The sequence below is a fragment of the Acomys minous genome (assembly GCF_964271855.1).
Source record: "Acomys minous genome assembly, chromosome: 14".
NCBI lineage: Eukaryota > Metazoa > Chordata > Mammalia > Rodentia > Muridae > Acomys > Acomys minous.
The window spans coordinates 60643196-60654947 of NC_140496.1; positions in this window are offsets into that span (position 1 = coordinate 60643196).

An 11752-nucleotide genomic window follows, 5' to 3' on the forward strand; every position below is an offset into this window, starting at 1 on the left:
CGGCCAGGGTTTCCAAGGCCTTCCGTCTTTACCTAATGAATCTGCCTCACCTCCACCCCTGATCCAGCAGGTTCAGGTAATTACTCACATGGTGCAGGGCTTTCTGAGCAGGAGACCACGGGGTACCTTGTTTACAACCTCCCACCCCAGATGTGTTAACCACAGCCTCCTTTTGACCTCACGGCCCAGGCACTCTTTTCTAAGACAGTTTCCCAGGGACAACCCCAGCTTTCACAGTTCATAAGCCACATCCCCTTCACTTCTGTGAAGCAAGGAAGTAGTCAGCCGTAAATAGCTAGACTCTGTTGTCATTCCCCTTTATTCAAATTCAGAAGCCTTTAGAAGACAGCATCACCCAACCTTTATTAAATGGTTTATGCTGGGCACTATTTGAACACAGCCATCCCTCGTCATTCCTTCTTTTCTTTCCTTTCAACAAGGTCTCAATGTGTAGCTCCCGCTGGCCAGGAACTCGCTTTATAGCGGAGGATAAACTTCAACCCTGAATCCCCGTGCCCACCGTCAGCCAAATGCTGGTGTTAAAAGGAAGCATTGCTGCAGCAGGCAAACGCCGGGAGCCTTTCCATCTTCCCAAATATAAAGGAATTTCTGTTGCCAGCGCCATGTTACCAATGAAGAAACGAGGCGCAAAGGCTTAGTTTGCGCCAGGTCTTAGTAGATTTGAATCCAATGAACTCGGCTTTGAGTCTGTGTTACACTTGGTGGTCACTGTGCCGCCCCGCCTTTTGGCACACTGACTCTCTATTAACTCTGTGCGAATTCCCTTTTCTGAGCATTCCTCGTGACAACTTAGGAAAATGTCCTAGAATTGGAATGACACTCCCAAGTGAGTGTTGGTCTTTATGGGGTTGAACCACAGTCACACACACTTCAGCTCCCCACCCCCCCACCCCCGCCTAGGTTAGTGGCTATTGGCTATACTGCTGTAGTTTGTGGCTGAGTTGGATGTATGCCACCAGCTGCACAGTCTGGGATAGGGATGTGACCCCTGAATGTGTTGTGCTGCCATCATCGGCCTTATACAGGTGCACGCAGCCTTCTGTGACATTTGTGTACCCCAGGTTGGCTCACTCGAACATGTCTTCTAGCTCATAAGGTTTAAAAAAATCTTTATTTTATTTATTTATTTATTTGCTCATGAGATTTTATTGCTGCCTCCTTACATCCTCTTTTTACAATTCTTCATGGTGTGGGCAACATTTCCCCCTCGTTTGCTTAGAAGATCTGGGCCTTTGTTTTCCAGGTTTAAGGCTAGACCTTCGACAGAGAAATGAGTCTCCGTCCCATAACAACCACCTTGAACGTGAGTGGGCTTGCCTGAGAAGTGGGGACAGGGGCAGTGCGCTCCTTGATACAGCATGACACCCAAGGGAGGCGCTTCTGAGTCTGAACCTGCAGGACTTCTGGGTGAGATCTAGCTGTGCGGCTGGAGAGATGACTCCGTGGTTAAGAGAGCTTGCTGTTCCTGCAGAAGACCCAGGTTCCGTTCTCAGCATCTACAGGGCAGCTCCAATCTGTAACTAAAATTCCAGGGGATACAGCACCCTCTTCTGGATTCTGTAGGTACCAGGCACATACACAGTGCACTTTCATGATGCAAGCAAAATATTCATACGTATACTATAAAAGGTGTAAACAAGGTTAGGGGAGCTGTTACAGGAGGCTGTGATAGTTAGTACCTTGGTAAGCAGTTGGCACTGGGTGACAGCCCTGCTGCTCACCTTGCGGGGGGTGGGGATGGGACCAGAACAGACATGGTCTGTAAGTAGACCTTGGGGAGTGTGATGCCCATGCTTCCAACTTCTACTTGTCTTTTGTGGTGGTCTGTCTATCTATCTATCTATCTATCTATCTATCTATCTATCTATCTATCTATCAACAGGGTCTTTTTATGTAGTCCTGATTATCTTAGAACTTGATATGTAAACCAGACTGCCTTTGCCTCCTGAGTGTTGGAATTAAAGGCATGTACTGGGCTAGAAAATTGGCTCAGAGGTTAAGAGTACCAGCTGTTCTTCCAAAGATCCAGAATTCAATGCCCAGCAACCACATGGTGGCTCAGAACCATCTGTGAGATCTGGTACCTTCTTCTAGTGTGCAGGCATACATCCAGGCAGAACACTGTATACATAATAAATAAATCTTTAAAAAATGGCAGGTAGTGGTGCACACCTTTAATCCCAGCACTCGGGAGGCAGAGGCAGGTGGATCGCTGTGAGTTCAAGGCCAGCCTGGTATACAAAGTGAGTCCAGGACAGCCAAGGCTACACAGAGAAACTCTGTCTTGAAAAAACAAAACAAAACAAACAAAGACCACCAGCATGTGCCACCATGCCTGGCATTATTGTGGAGGTTTAATAAAGATATTTTAATATAGGATTAAATGTGAGGGTAAAGAGAAAAGTAGGTTTCTGGGTATGCAGCACATGCCTTTAATCCCAGCACTTGAGAGGCAGAGGGAGGTGGATTTCTGAGTTTGTGACCAGCCTGGTCTACAGAGCAAGTTCCAGGACAGCCAAGGCTACACAGAGAAACCCTGTCTTGAAAAATATTAAAGAGATACATACATACATACATACATACATACATGCATGCATACATACATACATACATACATACATGCATACAGAAGGGGGTGGTGCTCAGAAGGAGTGACAAGATACCTCAGAGGACATAGGCCTAGATTTCTCAAAGATGTAACAGCCCTAAGAAACCAGTGTTTGCATGAGGCAGACCTGTTTTTGAACAAAAGATCTCAGGATGCTTCTATGTTCGGAGTTTCAGTTTCCTCTTAGCACCTGCTTCCTGCTTTGCAGTGTCCTTGTGAGAACAAACTGAGCTGAAGCAGCGCTGGCTCCCCGATGTCCCAGAACCCCCTGCTGCACGGGCAAGGATGCTTGCACTAGCTGGTGGCACGCAGAGGATGGTTCCCTCACTTAGATATTGCTGCACCATGTAGGAAGCTTGAGCAGGGCGGCTGCAGACCTGATTTCACCAACATTTGGTGGGATGCTTGCTCTCTGAGAATCCAATCAAACAAACAAATAATGACTCACACCCTATCAGCAGAGGAAATGTCTCCTACCCTTGAGATCTGGCTTCGAGGATGGAGCCCAGCTCTGCTGTCTACCCATCATGCTTTATTTCAGTCATTTCTCCCATCCTGAGTTCTGACCTAACAAGCTTCAAATTCTTTCCTTATTGTAGAGAGTGGCTAGGAATGTGTGTGGTTCAGCAGTCGAGCGAGTATAGTGATCCCCAACAGGACCTACCTTTGGTTCCCAGCATCCACGTCATGTGGTTCACAACCTTCTGTGAGTCCAGTTCCAGGAAATCCCGTGCTTCTGGGCTGGAGTGGAGGAGAAGGCACTGACACACACACACACTCTCTCTCACACACACACACACACACACACACACACACAGGTATACATGTACAAGTAATTAAAAACAAAAAAGCATAAAAATGTGATTACACGATACTTTGGAGAGGTCCAGATATCCCCCTAAACCAGCCACTTGTGACTCCCCAGGGACTGTTGAGGAAAAAAAAAAAATCACAGCTCTCACCTCAGACAGAATAAGACCAAGTTTATTCTGGAACCACATTTGAGTGACCATGGCCTGAGCATATAGGCATTCTGAGCACGCTGATTGGTGGAGAATGCGATTTTGTTACGTTAACGCATTCTAAAGGTTTTTACATGTCAGGTGGGCGAGGAACGACTGCTTGGGGCTAAGGGAATTATAGTTAGGCTGTCAAATCAGTGGCATTCCAAATGTGCATTCTCACTGAGGGTTTATCAGTAGACAGGAATTCTAGCCAGTGAGTGCATTGGAGAATGAGTTCATGTGTGTGTGTGTGTGTGTGTGTGTGTGTGTGTGTGTGTGTGTGCGCGTACACGGACGCGCACGAGCATGTGTGTGCGCACGCATGTGTGTGCTCATGTGCATATATGTGTGTGTGGGTGTGTGTGTGTGCCTGTGCATGTGTGCCATGTGCATATGTGTGTGGGGGTTATTCACACGCAAATGTGTGTGTGTGTGTGTGTGTGTGTGTGTGTGTGTGTGCGCGCGCGTGAAGTCACCCCACAGCAGGGCATTGGACAGATTGACTTTTGTCCCTCAAATGAGTGACCTAGAACTTAACAGGTACCCGAGGTCATTTTGTCCCAAGTCCGAACACCGGTAACCCCAAATGCCTTCCAGGTGTACATGAAGGAAAACCTGTCAGATCGGCCCCTCCCATTTCTTATGTTTATCACACGAAAAGAATTATCCACAAAAGCTGCAGTCAACTCACTATTGAGTCAATTTCTTTAATTTTTTTCCTTAAAAAAAAAGGTTTACTTATTTATATATTTGATATGAGTGTTTTGCCTGCATGTATGTGTACCGTGCATATTAGTGCAGAGGCCAGAAGAAGGCATCAGATTCCCTGGAACTGGAAACACAGATGCTTGTGAGCCGCTACGTGGGTGCTGGGATGCAAACTTGGTTCTCTGAAAGGACAGCCAGTTGTCCTAATGACTGAGCTGTCTCTCCAGCCAACTGCTTAGTTATTTTTTTAATTGAAAGAACACCCGTTGAGATGGGATAGTTTCAGTAACTGTATGGGGGAGGGGCATACCCTGTTCACTCGTTCCTACTTCCCTGAGCGTGTTGAGGGGTGAGATAGTATCTGCCATGCCAGGGACCCATCATTTGCAGCCTCCCCAGGTGCCTCTGTGTGTGGCTGCCAGTCCAGGAGGCTGGTGTAGCCTGGAGCTCACGGGAAACTGGGATACATCGACTGTACTTGGTCTTGAACTCCACCCTGCCCTGTCACTGAGCCAAGAGAGCGACTGATGGGTGAAACAGCCTGGGGGCTAGTCACCGGAGCCTGCACTCTACCCTCCTCTGCCATTCCCCCCACCCAACACAGGGCCCTGTGGGAGGGGAAGAGAACAAACTGGAAAGGCCTTGGATGTACTCATTGTCCTGTGGGGGACTCCAGTGCTGCTAGGGGCCTGGGGCCATGGCTGTTCTGACCACTGAAGTTTTTGCTGGGCAGACATCCAGGTTCAAAACACTGATGGCCAAGGGGCTGGGAGCAAGTGGTGCTTTGATGAATGAGCACAGTGATGGAAGTAGCCAGAGCTATTGTGGTGGAATGTTCTAGAAAGAGTCTCTTCTTTTACCCCTGCTGGGGCTCTGAGGCCCCTTGTAAAAGCAGAGGGAGGATAAGTTATTTTTTTTTAATTGTATTTAATTTTTGCTGTTTTGTTTTTTGAGACAAAGTTTCTCTGTGTAGCCTTGGCTGTCCTGGACTTGCTTTGAACTCACAAAGATCCACCAGCCTCTGCCTCCCGAGTGCTGGCATTAAAAAGCAATGTGCCACCACCACCTGACTTTATTTTACTTTTTTTTTTTAACTGTATGCATGTGTGTGAGTGTATGTGCATGATTGTGCCAGTGCTCACAGAGGCTAGAACAGGATGTCAGATCCCGTGGAGCTAGACTTAGGGAGATTTGTGAGTCACGTGATGTGTGTGAGAACCAGACATGAATCTTCCTAACAGAGAAGCAAGTGCTCGTGACTGTTGAGCTCTCTGTCCAGCCCCGGAGGAAACTCTATCAATAAGGAACTATCAATTTCACCTTACAGCTGTATCCATCACCCAGGGAAGTCAGGCACCTGGAGGCATCTCAAGCAGGAGCCATGGAGGGGTGCTGCTTCCTGGCTTGCTCCTCCTGGCTTGCTCAGCCTGCTTTCATGTCTACTCCGGTGGCCCCCTTCTCGAACTGTGAGACTGGCCTACCTACCTCAGTCATTAATTCAAGAAACTACCACAAATTTGCTTACGGGCCATCTGATGGAGACATTTTCTCAACTGAGGGTCCCCTTCCCAGGAAGCTCTAGCTTGCATCAAGTTAATACAAAAACCAGTCCGGACTATGGATAGGTGTTTGTTTACATCAGAAACAGAGAGCTTCAGATGGTGTGTGTGTGTGTGTGTGTGTGTGTGTGTGTGTGTCCCATCTTCTAGATCCATCCTGCTTTGCACAGTCCTAGCTGAGAACGCTTGACACTGACCCTTTCACACTCAGCTTTCCCGTGAGCCTCATGAGACGCTGACCGTTTAAATGTTACCCCACCTCCACTGTTCCTGACATCCTATAATAATCTCGAGGTGAGACATCTCAAGGTTTCTTTGAGATATGAATCCTTCACACCAGGTCAGCAAACCTGGCTCTGTTGGGGCACCTTGTTTGTCTCTGCTGCTGAATTAAGACAGACATAATTTAGTTTGTGGATATGGGGGTGGGGGGTGCGGAATCAAACAGCGCAGCTGGAGGGTCACAAGGTGGGAGGCCTCAGAGGGGTCTTGGAAAGCTGAAATGTGAATAAACCGGAGAGGCTGAGGTTACAGGACAGAGGACAGAGAAAACTGAGAGAACACAGAGCAGCTTGGCAGAGCAGCACACAGACAGCGCCAGCGACGAGTCCCTGGCTCCGGAGGGAGGTGGAGGCTTGGCTGGTACGGAGAGCCACTCTTTCTAGGTGTGACTCCAGGCTTGGGGGCTTAAGGTCCTCAGTTAGACTGGGGTCCTCTGCATGCTGCCAAATCACATCTCAACAGAGCTAGCTTTGGGGGAATTTTTTTTTTTTTGTACTGAGGATCTTCCCAAAGGCTTTGTATAAACTAGGGCAACTCCTGAAAGCTGCACCCTAACTCCCTAGGGTTACAGATCTTTACTGGCTTTATTTGTGATTCTAGAACTGAGCACTTGCCTAGAACAAAAAAATGGTCCAAAATGCTTCACTCTGCTTATGGGCAAACTCTCTCTTCCCCTACCCTGTCTCCAGGGCCTTACACAGGACAGGCATGCAAGTGCTGCACACAGAGGCCCAGCCCCAGCAATGGTGGGTTGGTTGTATTTATAGCCAGAGAACAGGACGTGACTTGCAGAAAGTGGAATCCAGGACCAGAGACAGCTCGATTAGCTACATCTGGTGAGTTCCTTATCTGAAGGAGGTTTGAACAGCTGGCTGCTTTTCATTGGTTGAGATTCAGTGACCTGTTACAAGAGTGGGTTGTACTCTATACACACAAGTTAGGTTACAGCTTACTATGTTCAGAGAGCCAGTAGGCACATTTAACAGTTTCTTGCAACATCAGTAGCTTAAGTGATGCTTTCAGTACTAAAATCTCAGATCTGAGACCAGCCACACTCAGAACGGGGACCACACAGGCAAAGTTTGCCTCATTCACTCGTCCACTCATATATATATATTAGTAAAACAACCATATCAACAGCAGCCCCTGTGGCAGTATTGGTTGTGCTGGAAACCTCACCCAGACACGAACTGAGGAACCCAGAGGAGGGTGTAAGTATGGCTGCCACAGGGACCTAGGAGCTACCGTTGTTGAAGGTCCTGACTTACATACTCGGGCCCCTGAATGTCTCATGTGTAACTAAAAGCAAAATAAAAATCCCAGCAGAGACAGCAAGATGACACAGTGGCTAGAAGGGCTTGCCTTGCAAGGCTGGTGACCTGAACTCGACCCTAGCGACCCATGTCAGGTTGGAAGGAGGGAACTGACTCTCAGGTACCCTCTGACCATGACATGTGTAGCCCACTTCCCCCAACAATAGTAAAGTGAATAACACTCTTGGGCACCTCGATCTCCATTTTGTACCTTGTTTCCTGTTAGGACAGCGAAGTCACCTTGTATACCTTTACAAATGAACACCATGGCCTTGCATCTTGACGGGTACAAAGCGGCCACAGGCACAGGAGAGACACACCAGTGGAAGAGAACTTACCACCTGCAGCAGGCAAGGAGCGCAAGGGCGTCATTTTCAAAGCAAATGCCCTGTTGTTTTTAAATGAAGATCCCAAATCTTCTATTTTACCAATAAAGACTCAGGATCCGGATGTTGTGGTGTAAAACCTGTTAGCTCAGAGAGGCAGAGAAAGCACCAGCTGAACTTCCTACTCAGCTCATGCCTCAATGGAGAAGGCCCAAAAGGCTCACTAACGCAGCTGACAGCCCAGGAGGAAAAGGGCAAAAGCCCCAAAGCCAAAGTCTTGCTACCTCAAAGCCCAAAAAGCCCAAAAGCCAAAGGCCAAGGAGCTGAAGAGCTAAAACTTCTTCCATTTCTACACACTGTCTTAAATACACTTCAACACAAAGTCCCTCCTACTCTTTAATCCCCATTAGCTGGTTTCTTGCTCTGCCTCTTGACCTAGGGCTAACTTTATTAAATCCCGTGTACAGATAGCTCTTGGATTAAAGGTGTGTGCTAGGGCTCAACCACGCCAAACAAAAGCCAGGATTTTACAGTTCACAATCTCGGGGTTCACGGCGGGATCAAATATCCTGCAACGCCGCTGCCCTTGAACAAAGAAGGAATACAGCGGTTTCATTCAGGGTGGCTGTCCAAACAGGGTTAGCCCAGCCCCAAGCAGGCTCAGGTTAAAGATGAAAATGATGGGCAGGAATGCTCAGCTCACACTATACAGTTTCAGCTGAGAAAGGAGAGTAGGGCCCTGAAGGGGCAGGGCTTACACAGTGGCTAACTCAGTGTTGGGAGAGAAATGGAGGGGAACCCTTGTCCAGTCAGCCAGATCACATCCCTCAACCCTGACAGTCAGTGGGGGGACAGCATCACAGCCAGATGGCCCTTCTGTCCTCTTCCTCTGTCTGTCCTGCACACAGCATGCTAATCATCTAAGGCTCGTATGTATACTAAAGCTAGCACACATCTTCAGGAATTCAAGGCTGGTGACTGAAGTGACTAATATGCTTTCAAAGTGCCAGGAACAGCAAGCCATGTGGTATATGGGGAGTCAGGGTAGGAAAGGGGGGAAAGGGGTAACTCCAGAGAGACAGATACCCCACCCATACCCCCCACCCCCATCCCCAGGCAAGAGCAATCATCCCATGATGGAAACTGGATCATTCCTTCTGGCACTAACAACTTCCCTGGTCTCAGAGCCAGATCTGAGACAACCATCAGTCAGAGCACAGTGTGAGCAGGACTTAAGTGTGCGCCCATTGCCTGTTCCCTTCTGTAATCCTGGAACTCTTGTGAGCACCCCCAAAGACAAGCTAAGGACGCACTGGCCTGTGCTTCCTGACACCAGTCTACTGAGCAGATGCCTTACTTGCCCCTCTCCACTGCCTCTCCTGGGACTGATTTTTGGGGTGGGTGGCTGGGACCTGGTCACTCCCCAAAGTCATCCCCCGACTCCCACATTGGTGTAGGACTCCTATTAACTGGGCAAGGTGAATCTCTGCCAGGAAAACAACCTGACAGGATGGGAGGAAAAACCCAGTGCTCAGGGTGGGCCCCTGCCTCTTGCAGGCAGCCCCAAGATGGCAGTATTGGTTCTAAAGACAGAAACTCTCTTAGGTTCCCTGAGGTGAGCCAGGCTTCTGCCTTGTATCCAGTCTGAGCAGACAATCTCTGGTTGGAAGGCGGAGGGAGGTGACAGGAGAGAGAAACAGGATGTCACTTCTTAAGGAGGTCAGAGGAGGGGTACCAAGAGCTGTAGGACTATTCCTAAAGGCCCCCCTCTTTTCAAATGCAGCACAGGTCGCCATCGCTCTGAGTCCTAGGACACATTGGTCGCATGTTTTGCTCCTAGCATGGACCCCACTTACATTTGCTGCCGCAGTGTTGTAGTCTATCGGGAACAGCGCCGCCAGCGCACACCAGTGTTGACCCAGAGCATCTGACCGAGCATGGCGCTGCTCTAGGGGACAGGCCTAGGCAGGAGGAGGTGAGCTATGTCCCCGGGGAGGGGGCTTCCTCTCACTTTTCTGGGGTCTACCAGGTCTTGCTGTAACCTCCAACCTGGGCGTTATAGTGTTATATTTAATAATTAAAGGCAGTAAGACGTAAGGTAATAAAGGTATAATAAGGTACCAGGCAGCAGATATTATGTTGTAGAGGAGTTTATTAAATGAGCATGGGGGGCGGAGGAAAAGGGGAAAGGGATGACCCCAGAGAGACAGATACAGGGGAAGAATAAGAAGAAGAGTAAGAGGGGTAAGAGAGGGGAGGCGGGGGAGAAGGAGGGTAGAGAGACGGACGAGGGTCTATCCTTTTATCTGACCCTGGCTGGGCAGGGCCACACCCCCATGGCAGGTAAGCAATGTCATCACCGGTAGGCCGACTGCAGCCGAATACTAACACTGAGTAATTTCAGTTTCCAGTATGAGATTCGTCCCCTGTGAGGAACACCTGGTCTCTTACCTAGTTCATAGGAAGGCTCTGAGGGTTAAATGACAAAAAGTCTCACCAGTGGCTTTTCAGTCCCACTGGACTTTCAGGAAAGAGGCCTGGCAGCAAGGGGGCGCTCGTGTGCTAGGGGAGACTGGGGATGCTCTAGGCTGCATGCGCCTTCGACCATTGAGTTCTGTCAGCCTGGCCCAGGACAAACTCCCAGGAGGATGTGCAACAAGGCACCTGCTCCACAGAGCGAGATGCGCTTGGCTGATTTAGCAGGCTCGGGGGTGGCGGTGGCGGCGGGAGTGCAGATTGTCCCTATGGTCCCAGACCTTGGCACTCTGAAGCGGCCACATAAATCTCCGTTGGCCAGGCTCCCTGTGTTGGCTCCGCCTGATGGCTTCTCAGGTAGTCAGGCCTGGCCTAGGGTACTAAGAATGCTTCTCCAGAGGCTCTGGGAACTTTGCCCGGAGCGCTAACCGTCTGAGGACTGGCCGGCTGATCCTACGTTTGACAAGCTCATCTGTCTGCCGGCCTGTGTGTTCCCTCCTTCCTGAGTTTCTAAGAGACAGTTCTTTTGGTGACGGAGCAGAAAAGCCAGGCCTGGAGGGCAAAAAGCCCCGGGTGATTTTGAATAAGAGCACTTGAGTGGGAACACATCGGAGATGGTACAGACAGGAGGCTCTGGGGAAATACTGCACCGTAGAGAGGCCACACCTGACAGATAAACAGTCTCCTCAGAAAAAGCCATCTGGTTTGAGTTACACATCCACATGCGCAGAAACACTCAAATTGGTGTCATCTTGAATAAGATCACCTTTGTGAAACCGTGGTTAGCCCCTCTGAAACCTCAGCATCTCTATATTAAGTCATTTTTTATTTTTATAATGTATTTTAATTTTAATTTTAGGGGCATTGTTGTTTTGCCCATATATACATCTGTGTGAGGGTATCTTATCCCCTACAACTGGAGTTACAGATAGCTAGGAGCTGTCATGTAGGTGCTGGGACTTGAACTTGGGTCCTCTGGAAGAACAGCCAGTGCTTCCAACCACTGAGCCAGCCCTATATTAAAAATTACTATTATCGGGCTGGAGAGATGGCTCAGAGTTAGGGGCACAGAATGCTCTTCCAGAGGTCCTGAGTTCAATTCCCAGCAACCACATGGTGGCTTACAACCATCTATAATGTGATCTGGTGCCCTCTTCTGGTCTGCAGGTGTACATGCAGGCAGAGCTCTCATATATACATAAAATAAACAAAACTTTAAAAAAAACATTGAAAAGTTATTATTGTTACTGCTACTACTGCTGCTGATGCTGCTGATGCTGCTACTATTAATTGTGGAGGACACACATATGTCTTAGCACACATGTAGGAGAACAACTTTGGGGGGTCAGTACTTTATACATTGGGGTCCAGGCATATGGCTTGTCATCGTTACACGGTGAGTCATTTTACTGGATATTTTACTCCGCCAAGCCATCTTACTGAGTGTTTTCTCCCA